The sequence below is a fragment of the Aotus nancymaae genome, unplaced genomic scaffold, assembly GCF_030222135.1.
Source record: "Aotus nancymaae isolate 86718 unplaced genomic scaffold, 86718_ANA_hifiasm-v0.15.2.pri h1tg000033l, whole genome shotgun sequence".
In the NCBI taxonomy this organism is placed as follows: domain Eukaryota; kingdom Metazoa; phylum Chordata; class Mammalia; order Primates; family Aotidae; genus Aotus; species Aotus nancymaae.
The window spans coordinates 25,050,690-25,065,859 of NW_026988447.1; the positions used below are offsets into that span (position 1 = coordinate 25,050,690).

The 15,170-nt window shown below is 35.9% G+C and overlaps 1 long non-coding RNA gene across 4 annotated transcripts in view; it reads right to left on the bottom strand.

Annotated features, from left to right (window-relative positions):
* Window positions 1–15,170, bottom strand: part of LOC105718325 (uncharacterized) — a 268,420-nt gene that overhangs the window by 109,715 nt on the left and 143,535 nt on the right. For all 4 annotated transcript variants that reach the window (XR_002477807.2, XR_010345371.1, XR_010345369.1 and 1 more), the window contains exon 3: window positions 12,467–12,591. This is a non-coding gene — a long non-coding RNA (uncharacterized LOC105718325). The remainder of the gene's footprint in view (window positions 1–12,466; window positions 12,592–15,170) is intronic.

The window sequence follows — 15,170 nt, forward strand, 5'->3', positions numbered from 1 at the left end:
TTAGTATAAATTTATGTGTATATGTAGGTATGTTTACATACATATATACGCAAGCATATAAACATATATATGCACCCACAGATAAAGGGATGCAGAAATATAGATTCCTATATATACATGGATATACATACATTTCTTAGTTCTGTCCACTAAGAGAACCTGGAGTACGAAAAGGGAAAAATCAGCTACTTTGTATTAGAGAAACCTGGCAGACAGCACCTTAACCAGGTGATTAAGAATAAAATCACTAGTAATAAAATAATTCAATATTATGTACCCTCTGTTACATGCATTGAGATGGGCACATTGCCTCTCAGGTATTAAAAAAATCTATAACTTTTGTCTAATAATAATAATAATAAACAGACCCAAATTGAGAGACATTCACACAATACCTGACTAGCAGTTTTCAGAAGTGCCAAGGTCATAACAAAGAAATACTGAGGAACTGTCATGAACTGGAGGAGACAAAGGAAACATGACAGCTAATTGTGATTTTGGTTCCTAGATTGGATCATGAAACAGAAAAAGAACATTAGTGAAAAAACTGGGGAAATCCAAATAAAGTCTATCATTTAGTTAATAGTATTGTACCATAGTTATGTAAGATGTTAACTTTAGGAGAAGCTAGGTAAAACCTGTACAGAAACTCTTTGTACTATCTTTATAATTTTTCTACAAATTTAAAATTATCTCAAATTAAAACAAAAATCCTTTACATGCTTATAACTTCATTTCTGACATCCTTACTCCTTGTCTTCCTCCTCATTTGTTCAGAGCTTGGAGAAGAAAAAAGATGTTATAAATCAATTCTCTAAAATCTCCCTGAATGTTTTTTGTAAAATACATTCATTTAAAACTATGTAACATAATGAATAACTAAATCATATTAATGTGTTTATGTTTAATGCATCTAAGGTTGGGTAACAGACATGTTTAGTCAGGCTTTGGGGTTTAGTGCGTAACTTCATTACGTTGTATAAATTCATCCATTTGTTCTTTGAAACTTTCTTTAAATTTTTAATGTCTTTGAGTTTTTTATTGTTTTAATATGTCACCTTTGAAAACGTAATTTTTATTCCTAATGACACTGTAAACTCACAATTATGAATATCATATTGGTTTTCCAATAGATGATTTGTTTAAATAATTTGAGTAAATTAAAGGCTAGAAGTCTGTGTATGAGATTTCATTTGAATTATTTTTCTTTAGTAAATTCCAAATATCTTTTTAAAAAATACAATAGTTTAGTAAATGGCTAGAGCTTGATATCATATATAAATAGAAAAAACTAATTGATTTTGAAATCCTTTATGTGTAAGTATGACTTACAAGAAAAACATATTTTTGAGGCATTTCTTGAAATTAGTTCTTGGAGTATTTGTCTTAGGAAATAAACTTCACAGATATTAAATACAGATGATCCTTGACTTACTATGAGGTAATTTCCATAAACCCACCATAAGCAGAAAATAATATATCAAAAATGCATTTAATGCTGGTGACATAGTAGATGGTCCCTGACTTATGCTGATTTGACTTATAATTTTTTGACTTCACAATGGTGCAAAAGTGATAAGCATTCAGCAGAAATTGTAACCCAATTGTAAGTTGTAAGGAGCTCAATGTACAAGTGGGTTATGTCCTGATAAACCTACCATACAGTTAAAAAATCCTAAGTTGAACCATCGTGAGTGGGAGACCATTGTAATTGTGTTCTATACCTACAGATTTGTACTGGAAATTAGGTTTTAACCCTGTGTATTTAAGATACACATATATACACACTTATTTTTTTAACCTTTACATCTTTTTTACATTAATGTCTTTGCTAGTATGGATTTTTCTACATTTAAAGATGAGAACCTTCAAAATTTACAACTAAAGTATTTTTAAATCTTTTCTGTATAAATTAAACATCACAAATGTTGCATGTATAACTGTTTAAAATCTTTAGATCAGTGTGGATAAATGCTAAAGATGTTCTGGACAAGACTGGAAAAGCACTTAGACAAATGTAACCAAGTGAACACATGTGACTCTTAGTACTTTGGAGCCAGAATCCAATATAAGACTATCAAAATTTTAAAAAATATATTAAGATGCCTAACAAATTATCAAGAAGAAAAAAAAAAGAATCTGCCTGGAATGCACAATTGACTTTGCTCACAGATGTTGTGCTAGAATAACATTTGAAGGCAATATAGTAAATCATCAACAAAGCTAAAAGGCACCTGCTGCTCTACCAAGGTGATTTGCACTTCCATTAAATCTGGAGGGAGGGCTATGAGAAAAGAGAGATTACGTACTTAGATTATGCCATTTAAACTACCCAGAAGATTCATCATGAACTTCAGTGTAAATTTTAATATATGATTGGGATTCAATGACTGCTTATTGAATTGAAGTGAGCTTTGATTAGAGAAGGCTGCATTAGTGCTAAGATATGGAATAAAACACATTTCTTCCTTGACAGGACAGCATTTAACATTATTAGGAGAAGAAAGTGGAAAGTAAATGGCCACACTCATTTCTGATGAGTGCTATGTATTGTACTGCAACTATCCATGAAGTCATTTTCAATATGAGAGTTTAGAGAATTTTCTATTTGTTTATTCGATCGTTAATTGTTAGACAAGTAGTCAGTCATCCGTCTAAAATGATTCTGGATTTGTTTTACCTAATGTGGTAATGATCTTTTGGAGTCCCTTTTTGTCCCAACCATTCTTAGTTCCAAGTATAATAGTTAAATAGACATTTTAAATGAGTGAAATCAGCAAGATGGCAAAATAAGATTTCTCAAGCTTTCCTCTCACCCCACAGAAAATTCAACTAGTAACTATCCACAGCCCTTAACATCTCATGAAAACCCCAATATGTGGACACAAGCCCTAGACATCCATGTGGTCCACAGAACTGAATGAAACCTGAATTTGAAGTTTAACAGAACTGGTCTCCTCCCTCAAATTGGCACAATGACAAGGAGTGTATTCCCCTTTGTCCAGAGTTTCTACAGAGGGAAAAGACAACCAGAAGCAACAATCCAGCTTCTCTAGCATTCCCAGACACTTTCTAAGAAGCCCACTCCGGTCTCACCTCCTAGGGACCACGGGGGTAAGGGCAGGGCTTGAACACCCAGCAGCAGGTAGAAAGAAAGGCAGTGGAACTCACAAGTGACCAGCCCACTGCCCTTGGTAGTACCTCTGTTCCTGATAGCTGTGGCGTTCTATTGGAAATACAAGCCAAGTGCAGAGTCCAACCACAAAGCTGAGCTGGCTGCTTTCAGAAGCACAATGAGAAGTTCAACCTTGCCTGAGTCCCAAGATGGCTAGTCTCCATGCTCAGCCTCAGAGCCCAACCCTATATCCTGCACAGGCAGGGAGACGATGGCCTCTGTATATTTCAGAGAAGTATAGGAGTTAGACTTGCTTGATCCAGGAAACCAAAGAGCAGTTTGGCTTAGCCAAAAAGCCCCCCACCCCAATGTCCCACACCCAGGCAGGGGGGCAATTCTCAATGGTGCATTTCTATGGAGCACAGTTTCTGGTCCTGCCAGAGCAGTGCCTCTACCTAGGAGACCATTCAAAATAGCTAAAAAAAAAAAAAAAAATGAAACAAAATACTTAGAAAATATTTAAGCAAGGAAATGAAAGATCTGTACATGGAAAAATTTAAACACTGGTGAAATAAATTGAAGAGAACACAAATGAAAAGAAAGATATCTCATGTTCATGGACTATGAATTAATGTTAAAATTTCCATACTTCCCAAAGTGATCTACAGATTCAATGCAATCCCCATTAAAATTCCAATGTAATTTTCCATAGAAATAGAAAAAATTTGAAAATCCATATGGAACCAGAAACACACAAAAATTCAAGGAAGTCATGAGCAAAAAGGACAAGGCATCTCATTACCTGATTTCAAAATATACTACAAAGTTACAGTAATTAAAACAGCAAGGTATTGACATAAAAATAGACACATCAACTTATGGAATAGAATAGAGAGACCAGAAATAAACCCACAGGTGTAGGGTCAATTGATTTTTGACAAAGGTATACACAATGAGAAAAGGACAGTCTCTAATAAATGGTATAATATCCACATGCAGAAAAATAAAATTGGACCCCTGCCTCACACAACATACAAAAAACAACTAAAATGGATTAAATATTTTAATGTAAAACCTAAAACTGTAAAACTGTTAGATAAAAACATAGGGAAAAATCTGACACTGGTCTGGGCAATGATTTTTTTGGATTTGACTCTGACAGCACTGTCAACGAAAGTAAAACAAGAGGGATTAAAGCAATTGGAAAAGTTTTCATACAACAAAGGAAACAATTAACAGAATATAGAGACAGCACACAGATTGGAGAGAAAATATTCACAAGCCATACATCCTTTAAGGGGTTGATATCCAAAATATCTAAGGAATTCAAACAACTCAATAGCAAACAAACAGGAAACCTGAGTGAAAAATAGACAAGGGAACTAAACACACATTTCTCAAAAGAAGAAAAACAGCCAACAGATTATACACACACATACACACATATATACATATATATATATATGTAACTTCAATATTGCTAGTCATTAAGAAAACTGAAATTACAAGGTATCACCTCACACCTGTCAGAATGGCTAGCAAATATTGGCAAGGATGTTGTCAAAGGGATGTTTGCACCTCCACATCAATTGCAACACTATTCTTAATAGCCAAGTTATGGATCAACCTGAGTCCATCATAAGATGATAAAAAAAGTTATATGTATATTTGTGTGTATATATATATGTATGTATGTGTGTGTAGATATATATACACATATATGTATACACACAAACACATGTATATATATATACACACACACACACACAATAAAATACTATTCAATCTTCAAAAAGAAGGAAATTCTATAACTTGTAAGAATACGTACGGAACTAAAGAACATTAAGTGAAATAAGGCAGGCACAGAAGACAAATACCACATGTTCTCAGTTACATGTTGAATGTGAAAAACTGAACTCATAGAAGCTGAGGGTGAATGGTGGTTACCAGAGGCAGGGGCTGTGCAGAATTGGGAGATGATGGTCAAAGTGTACAAAGTCTCATAAAGGAGAAATAAATTTTGGGGTTTAATATTAATTGCACAGCATAATGAATATTGTTAAGAGTGTATTACACATTTTCAAGTTGCTAAAACAGTAAAATGTTCTCATGAAAGTATTTGAGTGATAGATATGTTAATTAGTTTGATTTAATTATTCCACATTGTGCATACATATATACATCAGGCAACTGCAATAAAGCAAATATTACAATAAAGTGAATCACACAAAATTTTTGTTTCCCACTGCATATTAAAGTCATACATAAAATAAAAACTTCAGTCAAATTAAATTTAAAGTAGTTGATTTGAGCAATGAATGATTTGCAAATCGAGCAGCCTCCAGAATCACAGCAGATTCACAGAGATCCCAGAAATGCCTTGTGGTCAGAACACATTTATAGACAAACATTGTAATCTGACACACAGGAAGTGGAAATGAGGTACACAAACAGTGAGATTGGTTCCAAGTTAGCTTTTGCCTTATTTGAATGCAGTTTCAACACTTAGCAGTCTACGAGTGGTTGAAGCATGGCTACTGGGATTGGCCAACACTCAGCTATTATCACAGGTCCACACTACTGAGGTTTTCAATTTTGTCTATTAAGCTAGGTTGCAGTTCATCTGCAAGGACTCAAATGTAGAAGTACACAGTCCTTCTCAGGCCATATTTAGTTTACTTTAACAATTTAGTTGCTTTGACCTTTTGGTCATTCTCTCAATTTTGAAACCTTAGTCATTCATGTTACTATTGTTGTAGAATTCAGAGACTTGAAAGACCACTGAGGTTAAAAAAGGAGTTTATTTTAGATGTATACCGGCCCAGCTCAGATTTGCATCCAAAATGGCTGAGCACCTAACAAAGACAGGGCTTGACTTTTTATACATGAAGTACACAGTGGTGCAAAAACAAGTTTGCAGGTGCAGAACAAAGTCAATTCATTAAGCAATGACAGGCACATAACTCAGGCTTACATATAACTTTTGCTATGCAGCACAGGTGCTTGCTATCTATAGAGCTCAAGGATTCTAACACGGGCCTTATCTGTTGTCCTCCCCTTCGGCACCTAGAAGGCTAGAGTCCAGTCTGCTTGGGTATTACTTATGACCTTTGCTGTGTTACAGAAACTTATAGTTATCAGCTATAGAGAACAAGAACACAAGAATTTGTAAACTTATAAAATTTTCAAAGCAGGATACAATTCCACGGGAGGGGGAAGGACTCAGGGAAGCTTGCTTATAGAAAAAAAATAATAATTTCCACTCCTCTTTTCCACATTAATTTTATTTTTGTATTATGTTGTTTTATTAATATTTCTTTTCTCTCTTCACTATCACTATTGTTAACTGTAATCATATGGTTTTGAGATGTACTGGGAAACAGTAGAACAGTGGGTTTTGCAAGGAGGGAATAAGGACTGAGTAGAGGGTACCTCCTTAGGCTGGAACATCCTGTTTACAGGAGAAAATCAAAACCTTGTCTGTTCTAGGATCTACATGTTTCCTTAAAGCCTTAGTTTGATTATGTCACATTTAGCATGGTGACCCCATTTTAATTTGGTTTAGTTTATTGGGGCCTAGTGCATGAGCTCAGTCTAAAATAATGGCCTCCCATAATGTTGTTTTTAAAAAAATTCCTACTTTTTAGACAGGTTCTCACTTAGGCAACAGTGTGACCAAAACATAGGGCCTTAGCACCATTCTCAGTTACCATGATTTTTAGTTTCCACTCTCAGCATGTCATTTATAGGTTATGGTGTCCTCATGGTTGCAAATTCCTTTCAGCTCTTATCATTCCAGTTGAAGAGAGACCATTTGATATTCTAGAGATGATGCATGCAAACATTTAAAACCTTTGAAAGAATAAAGTGCGCCAAGGAGACTATGAATATGACTGTTGGGAGGATGATACCAAGAGTTTAGAGTATGTTCCTTACCCAGCATGTCTATAAACCAAACCCCCTAAAATTAAATACATTAAAGAACAAACTAGATGAAGAGTCTATTCACTTGACTAAGTAGTCTTTTCATTTGCTCCCTACAATTGAATTTTTATAATCTACATTTGATGTATTTCTCCATAGGTCACAAGTGTCAGCAGCTGCAGAGGTACTTTTCTGTTGAGCCAATTCTATTATTTAGCATAGCTTTTATAAGATAAAGTCTGTTGTGTAATGATAGCATTTAAAGTGGAATCTGCTGTAAAGCCTGTTATGAAGGAGACATTTCTAATTATTGCCTCTTTTATTCTAAACCATGGGAAAAGTAATGAACAAATGATACCCTTTTAGAAGAGTGAAGTCCCGGCCAGGCGCAGTGGCTGAAGCCTGTAATCCCAGCACTTTGGGAGGCCGAGGTGGGCAGATCAAGAGATTGAGACCATCCTGGCCAACATAGTGAAACCTCGTCTCTACTAAAAATACAAAAATTATCTGGGCGTGGTGGCGTGCACCTGTAGTCCCAGCTACTTGGGAGGCTGAGGAAGGAGAATTGCTTGAACCTGGGAGGCAGAGGTGGCAGTGAGCTGAGATTGTGCCACTGCACTCCAGCCTGGTGCCTGGCAACAGAGTGAGACTCTGTCTCAACAAAAAAAAAAAAAAAGAAGAAGAAGAAGAAAAAGAGTGAAGTCCCCTTGGCAATGTTCTCTTTAACTCATAATGTGGGTTAGGAGTTTTGACTGATTATGAGGCAGCGTATGTATCACTAAAGTTTCTCATCTACATTGATTCTTCATCTTTTAACTATTAAAGTGTAAGTGCACTCATATAATAAGGCTGGCTGCAAATCCTTCACAAATACAAGCATTCCCTATAAGTAAGTGCATATAATAGATTCCCTTTTCATTTCTATTGTTCATAGAGACATAAACAAGGAATAAATATTCAAAGATAAGAATTTCATGATAGTAGAAGTCTTGATCTGTGATTCTGGAAAAAGCTGTTTACATTAAGAATGCCATCTTCTTCTGGGGAGAAATTTTCCTGGTTAGTTTCACTTTAAGGGTCTTATTGGGTGTGTATTTCCAATGTTTGGTTCTGTATAGTTCCAGGAGTGTGGAGGGACCCTTCTCAGTTGGGAGATTATGAACCCAAGGTTCAAGGCTCCAAAGTTTTGCTATATTGTGGATGGCAAGGACAGTCCTCCTCTGATGGTCTCAGAAGATCCAATCTTTGGGTTCTAGATTGTAAAGGGATTGTCCTCAGTGAACCATAAAAAGCTTTATTTACCTGGTGAAAATATACTGTAATATAATAATCTACGGTTATAACATCAGCCCTCTTGCATGGGAAAGCTTTTATACAACTAGAAAGCATGTATTGAAAATGACAATTGAATAAAATCCCTTTATAAATGTTTAAATGGCCCATCAAGTAGCCAAATATACCTGAAGCTTTGATTGTCTTCCCAGGAATATAGAACCAAACACTGGTTTTAAGTTATTTCAACAACTTATAAGCTACCACATCAATACATTCAATTTGTATTATTTTATCTTTTTATGATGAATCATGAAATGCAGAACCTTTAATAACAAATGCAGAACATTTAGTAACTAAAGCTTTAAGTACTCAGAAAGGACCTGGGTCTTCATGAGTTTATGATTAACACTGGACTTTTGTCCTTCTTGAATACCAGCCGTTTCTCCAATTTAGATGCAGAGAACTGATTACTAATGGGTTATCATGGGTAATTTGACTTAGACCATGGAGTTCATTCAAATTGTATATTTAAACAATTTTAGTATTGGATCAGTTAGCATAATCCGGAACTTAGTTTGACTACAACATAAGACTTTTATAAACCTCTTAAAATATTTTACAATTTTTTTTTCTCAGAGCAGAACAGTGTTCTAAGAAAACTCTGTTGTGCTTTTATTCCAATGTCCAATTAATGGAAAAAACTGAATAGTACCATTTTAAGTTTAGACAATATATTCTCACACAGAATCTTTTATACTTATTTTTTATAAACCTTCCACACCTTGCTCAAACTTTTAGCTTTATCTAAAACAATCCTTTCACCTTCTAATCTAGGCAAAAATTTATATTCCCATATCTTCCTATAATCTCTTATAAAAAACATATTTCATTTGTCTTATACACCTTGCATGTAAACCTACATTTTCAGTAGTCTCAATTACATATTACAATGTTAACTCTTGGCAACTTTTACTTTGGGTAAAAACCTTAAGTAAAGGATTTTAATTATGTACTAGGTATGGAGCCTAGGACTCAGACAGAAATGAAGATGAGATCTGACTCTTCTCAGCATCTAACTCCATGTGTTCCAGGCCTTACCGCTGCTGTAAAGCAGGCAAGACGTACAGGCAAGATATACAGTTAAGAGTTATAGTGGCATTTTATGAAGCATTTAGGAGACCTAATCACCTTTAAATTATACAACACTTCTGGCATAAATTCCTTTTCATAATTTCCTTCACAACTTACACAGAGCATGTACGTGTTTCAACTTTCTGACATTTCCTAAACATCCTTTTTTTTAAACAACCAGTCATTTTACTTTAGGACAAGATTTTACCATACAAAATCCTTTCTCATATAAAATCCCTTTTCTTTATAACCTTCTTTGCATAGCTAGGGGACATGGCTGATTTCATATATCACCAGGCCTTACTTAGAATTCAATGTTTCTAAAATAAATTGAACAATTTTCTAAAGTCAAAGCAGTTTATGACCTTAGAGCATTTAGCAAACCTAATATCTGACCTGCATAATTTAAGCAAAATGTCTTTATTTTATCAATAATCTTTAAAGCTATTTTATTATTATTTTTTGAGATGGAGTTTCACTGTTGTTGCCCATGCTGGAGTGCAGTGGCGCAATCTTGGCTATTGCAACCTCCGCCTCCCGGGTTCAAGCAATTCTCCTGCCTCAGCCTCCCAAGTTGATGGGATTACAGATGACTGCCACAATGCCTGGCTAATTTTTGTATTTTTAGTAGAGATAGATTTCATCACATTGGCCAAATGATCTGATATCAGGTAATCCACTCACCTTGGCCTCCCAAAGTCCTGGGATTATACCATGCCTGGCCTACAGCTGTTTTTATTTCCCAAAGATTACTAAAGTTGCATAAACTAAAAGGCATTACAGTTTTTATTTTGCTTTCAAAATATTTAGGTGCTTATTTTTGCTTAAGCCAATTAATCAGAGCTCTTTTATATAAGCATTACACTCAAGGCATATATCATTAGACAGAAGAAGATTACTACAGTAGTTGTTAAGATTTTTTATTTACCAGTTTTTAAGTTTCTTAATTGGTTACTAGCTTTATGGTGGAGTTCTTGGAAGAACAGGGCCAGGACAAAGGATCTCTGGTGCCTCTTGTTTTTCCCAAGGAGTCCAGGTTGTTAAAGCTTGAATATCTGCATTTAATTAAGCTGACTTAACCACAGCATTCTTTAATAAAGTCCTTTTAAAAGTTCTTATTACCCAGTTTTAGCCAGGCAGATGGTCGATATTTCTGGCTTTTGAACTTTATTGAAGGTAACTTCCCAGGTGCTCAGGAAAAAAAAAAATAAAAGAATTTAAGATAGTCCATGGAGGAAAAGAGAATAGACAAAGTCATTCAGATATTAAACTGCAAAGGACTCACTTTCTAAGAAGGGGATTGAACCCAGACTGCCAGTGTGAAACAGCAAAATCCTGAACTACCAGCTACAGCCCAGAGAAATGTCTGCCACTCTTCCCAGAAGTTTAGAGTAGTTAATTTTGAGCTTGCAAAGACTTTTAATTACTCAAGATAATTTTTAGTGTGAACAATGATATAAGCCCTAAAATTCCTGTTCCCTGGAAAGTAGAGACCAAGAAAATGTACTCCCATGTAGTTAAAAGGTCAAACTCCCAAGGACGTAAAACAAGATGGAGACACCATCTAGTTTTTTCGTTTTGGGGACTTGCAGCAAAGTCTGTTACTGACCAACTTGCTGGGCCATCTTAAGCAGACAGCTTATGGGGTCATAAGGCCAACAGAAAAATGAATTTATAGCACAAAATACACCAGATGAACTACAGCTTAAAAATAGCCTCAGAATTATGTTTCACATTAATTAAAACTTTACAGAGGAGATAAGCAGTGATTCTTATCATTCATGCAACCATTTGCACAGAGAGAGAAGTCAGAAATCTGACTGGTAAGAAAGTCTTACCCTTTTGCCAGCATGCCAGGCTTCTGGGTTCCCTTTTCCTGAGTGGCCCTAGTGATCCGGCTTGTGGCACCATCACCCTGGGGACCAAGCTGCACCATAAAGGAATATTATCTCTTTTCCTTCTGGCCAGAGCAAAATATGAGTGATGAAACATAGACATCAGCCACTCTAGTTAGCACCCAATATCAAACTGGCAAGGTTTAAATTTGCCCCCAGATGGGCCGCATCATCTTTAATCCAACCTCCACTTAAGAGTTTCAACACGTAATCTCTGGGTAAGATGGTTGCACTGAGTAACAGAAAAGATAGGAAAGGAAAAGAAGAAAAAGGAAGTATCGCCTGTGGCAGGGTGCAGAAGGTGAAGAGCTCAGGGAGGCCAGAGCAAGACCCCTTCATTTCAGTGACACGGAAAAGTTCAGGCGGCCACATGTTAGTAGCGAGATCTTTTACCAGCAGTCCCATCGGCTCTCAATTTTTTGTTGTTTTTGTTGGGTAGGAAAATGCTTGCCATGTCCCATGATCCTGTATATACCTAATCCTGTCACCTACAGCCATCAGCAAGGAGTGCAAGGCAGATTATTCCAAAGAAAATAGCAGTTGACATCCCGTAGTGCCAAACCCGTTCTTAGACAAAAGGAACTTTACCGAAAGCCCTCATTTTTAAATGTACTTCAATGCATTGTCGTTCATTCAGAACGTTCCGCTGTAAGTTATCTTTAGTAAAATTTTGCTGTTTCTGTAAGACTTCGCTGCCTCCCTGGCCTTATGTATAAACCAGAAGAAACTCATTTTTCCAAAAAGAAAGGATTCCGTTTTTACCTAAAATATTGGCTTTCCTTTCAGGTTCTCTTGATTAACTTAGCCAATGATTTTTTTTCCTACCTAAGCACCCAAGGAAAATGAAACAAAGGGATAGCACAAAAAAATCCCTGTGAATTGTCAGAAGCCAAATTTACAGCCCCTGAAATATGACTGTTTACTACCAGTTCCCTTCTGACCCAGTCAGATGTACGAGGCCTCTAACTGGATCCAAGCCAGTTAATTCCTGAATCAAATCCATTCCTGGATCCAGTCCAGTTTCTGTCGCGATTCCAAACCCAATTTGGATTAGAAATTTGCTCAAAGAACTGCAGGAGCTCAAAACACAGATCTGTGAAGCTCTGAAATCCGAGAAGGAACTTACCTACCATCTCCAGGCCCTCTGAGAGATCAACAGCACAAGTTGGTTCTGCAGTGCCTTGCGTGTTCATTCAGCACTCCTGGTGGGGCTTTCTAGAAGCTCCACTTTGGATCCGCTTCTGACACCATCTGTTAAAATAAAAACTTCAGCTGAATTAAATTTAAAGGAGTTTAATTGAACAATGAATGATTCGTGAATTGGGCAGCACGCAGAATCACAGCAGATTCACAGAGCCTCCAGGGTGCCTCCTGGTCAGAACAAATTTCTAGACAAAAAAAAAAAAAAAAAAAAGTAAAATAATGTACAGAAATCAGAAGTGAGGAACAGAAACAGTGAGATTGGTTACAACTCGGTGTTTGCTTTATTTGAAAGCAGTTTGAATATTTAGCAGTCTATGAGTGGTTGAAGCATGGCTGCTGGGATTGGCCAACACTCAGCTATTGCTACAGGTGCACACTACTAAGTTAGGTTTTCAGTTTTGTTTGACTATTAAGCTAGATTACAGTTCATCTACAAAGACTCAAATATAGAAGACAGAGTTCTTCTCAGGCCATATTTAGTTTGCTTTAACATATATATGCTATAATTAAAGATTAAGTATGCAATTGACAAAAAGAAAATAAGGAAACCAAAATGTAAAGAGTTTAATTAAAAAACAAATGTGGCTGAAGCATGATAACAGTCAGCTGAGCCTTCAAAGAGCGGCACTAATTTTGCAGGTGGAGAGTTCTGCTTTGATGTTGAAAGCTGCTGACTAATCAGGGTGGCGGATGCTGAAAATTTGGGAGTGGCTGTGGCAATTTCTTAAAATAGGACAATGAAAAAGCTTAATTGACTCCTCCTTTCACAAAAAAGTGATTTTGTTTAATAGCATGCTACCCACACTAAAACTGTTTTCAAAATTACAGTCAGACCTTTCAAATCCTGTCACTATTTTCTCAACAAACATTATATAGTAATCTAAATATTTTGTTGTAATTACAACAATGTTCACAGCATCTTCATCAGAACTAAATTTCATCTCAAGAAACCACTGTCTTTGCATATCTATAAAAAGCAACTCTTTGTTTGTTCAAATTTTATCATGAGATTGCAACAATTTAGTCACATCTTTAGGTTCCAATTCTAATTGTAGTTCTTGCAATTTCCACCATATCTGCATTTACTTCCTCCACTGAAGCCCTGAATCTCTCAAAATCATGCACAAGAGTTGAAATCAACTTCATCCAAATTCCTCTTAAGATTAATATTTTGGCCTTCTTCTATTAATCATTAATATTCTTAATAGCATTTTGAATGATGAATCTTTTTCAGAAGACTTTCAATTCAGTTTGCCCAGATTCCACAAGAGGAATCCCTCTATGGCAGCTATAGCCTTGTGAAATATATTTAAGTGATAAGAATTGAGAGTCAAAATTACTCCTTGATTGATGGACGGCAAAATAAATGCTGTTAACAGCATGAAAAATCTTTAATTTCCTTGTGTCTCTCCATCAGACCTCTTCAGTCACTAGGTGCACAAAAAGCTGTAATATTTTGAAAGTAATCTTGTTGCTCTGAGCAGTAGATCTCAACAGTGGGCTTAAAATGTTGAAAAACTGTGGCTATAAACATATAAACAGCAAACTATGCCTTAAACAGGTGTGCTGTCATCCAGGCTATGTTGTTGTAGCACAGGCAAAGCAGATTGATCATAATTCATCAGGACCCTAGGATTTTCATAATGGTAAATGAGTATTGGCTTCAACTTAAAGTCACCATCTGCTTGGCCTCTATGAAGAGAGTAAGGCTGTTCTTTGAATTTTCAAAACCAGGTATTGACTTCCATCCTCTAGCTATGAAAGTTGTAGATGGCATCTTCTAATGGAAGGCTGTTTTGACTACATGGAAAATATGCTGTTTAGCCACCATTATTAATTATCTTAGCTCGATCTTCTGCATAACTTGCTCCAGCTTCTATATCAGCACTTGCTATTTCACCTTGCTCTTTTATATTACAGCTTTTTTTCTTAAACTTTATGAACAACATCTGTTAGCTTCCTAGATTCTTCAGCTTACCTCTCTCAGCCTTTACAGAATTGAAGAGATTTAGAACCTTGCACTGAATTAGGTTTTGGCTTCAGGAAATGTTGTGGCTAATTTGATTTCTATTCAGGTCACTAAAACTCTCCATATCAGCAATAAGCCTGTTTAATTTTCTTATCTTGCACATGTTTACTGAAATAGTACTTCTGATTTCCTTCAATAACCTTTACTTTGCATTTACAACTTGGCAGCTATTTTGCCCAAGAAGCCTAGCTTTCCACCTATTTCAGCTTTTGACATGCCTTCCAATAAGCTGAATCATTTCTAGCTTTTGATTTAAAGGGAGAAATATGGGACTTGTCCTCTCATTTGAACATTTTGAGGCCATTGTGGGATTATTAATTGACCTAATTTCAATATTGTCACATCTCTGGGAATAGGAACAACTGAGGAGAGGGACAGAGCATGAAGAGTGGCTGGTAGATGGAGCAGTGAGAACACACACAAAATTTATCAATTAAGTTCATCATCTTAATATGGGCATAGGTTGTGCTGTCCCAGAAGAATTATGATAGTGATTTCAAAGGTCACTGACCACAGATCATCGTAACAGAAATCATCATAATAAAAATGTTTAAAATATTATAACTACCAAATGTAACACAGAGATAAAAGTGGGCAT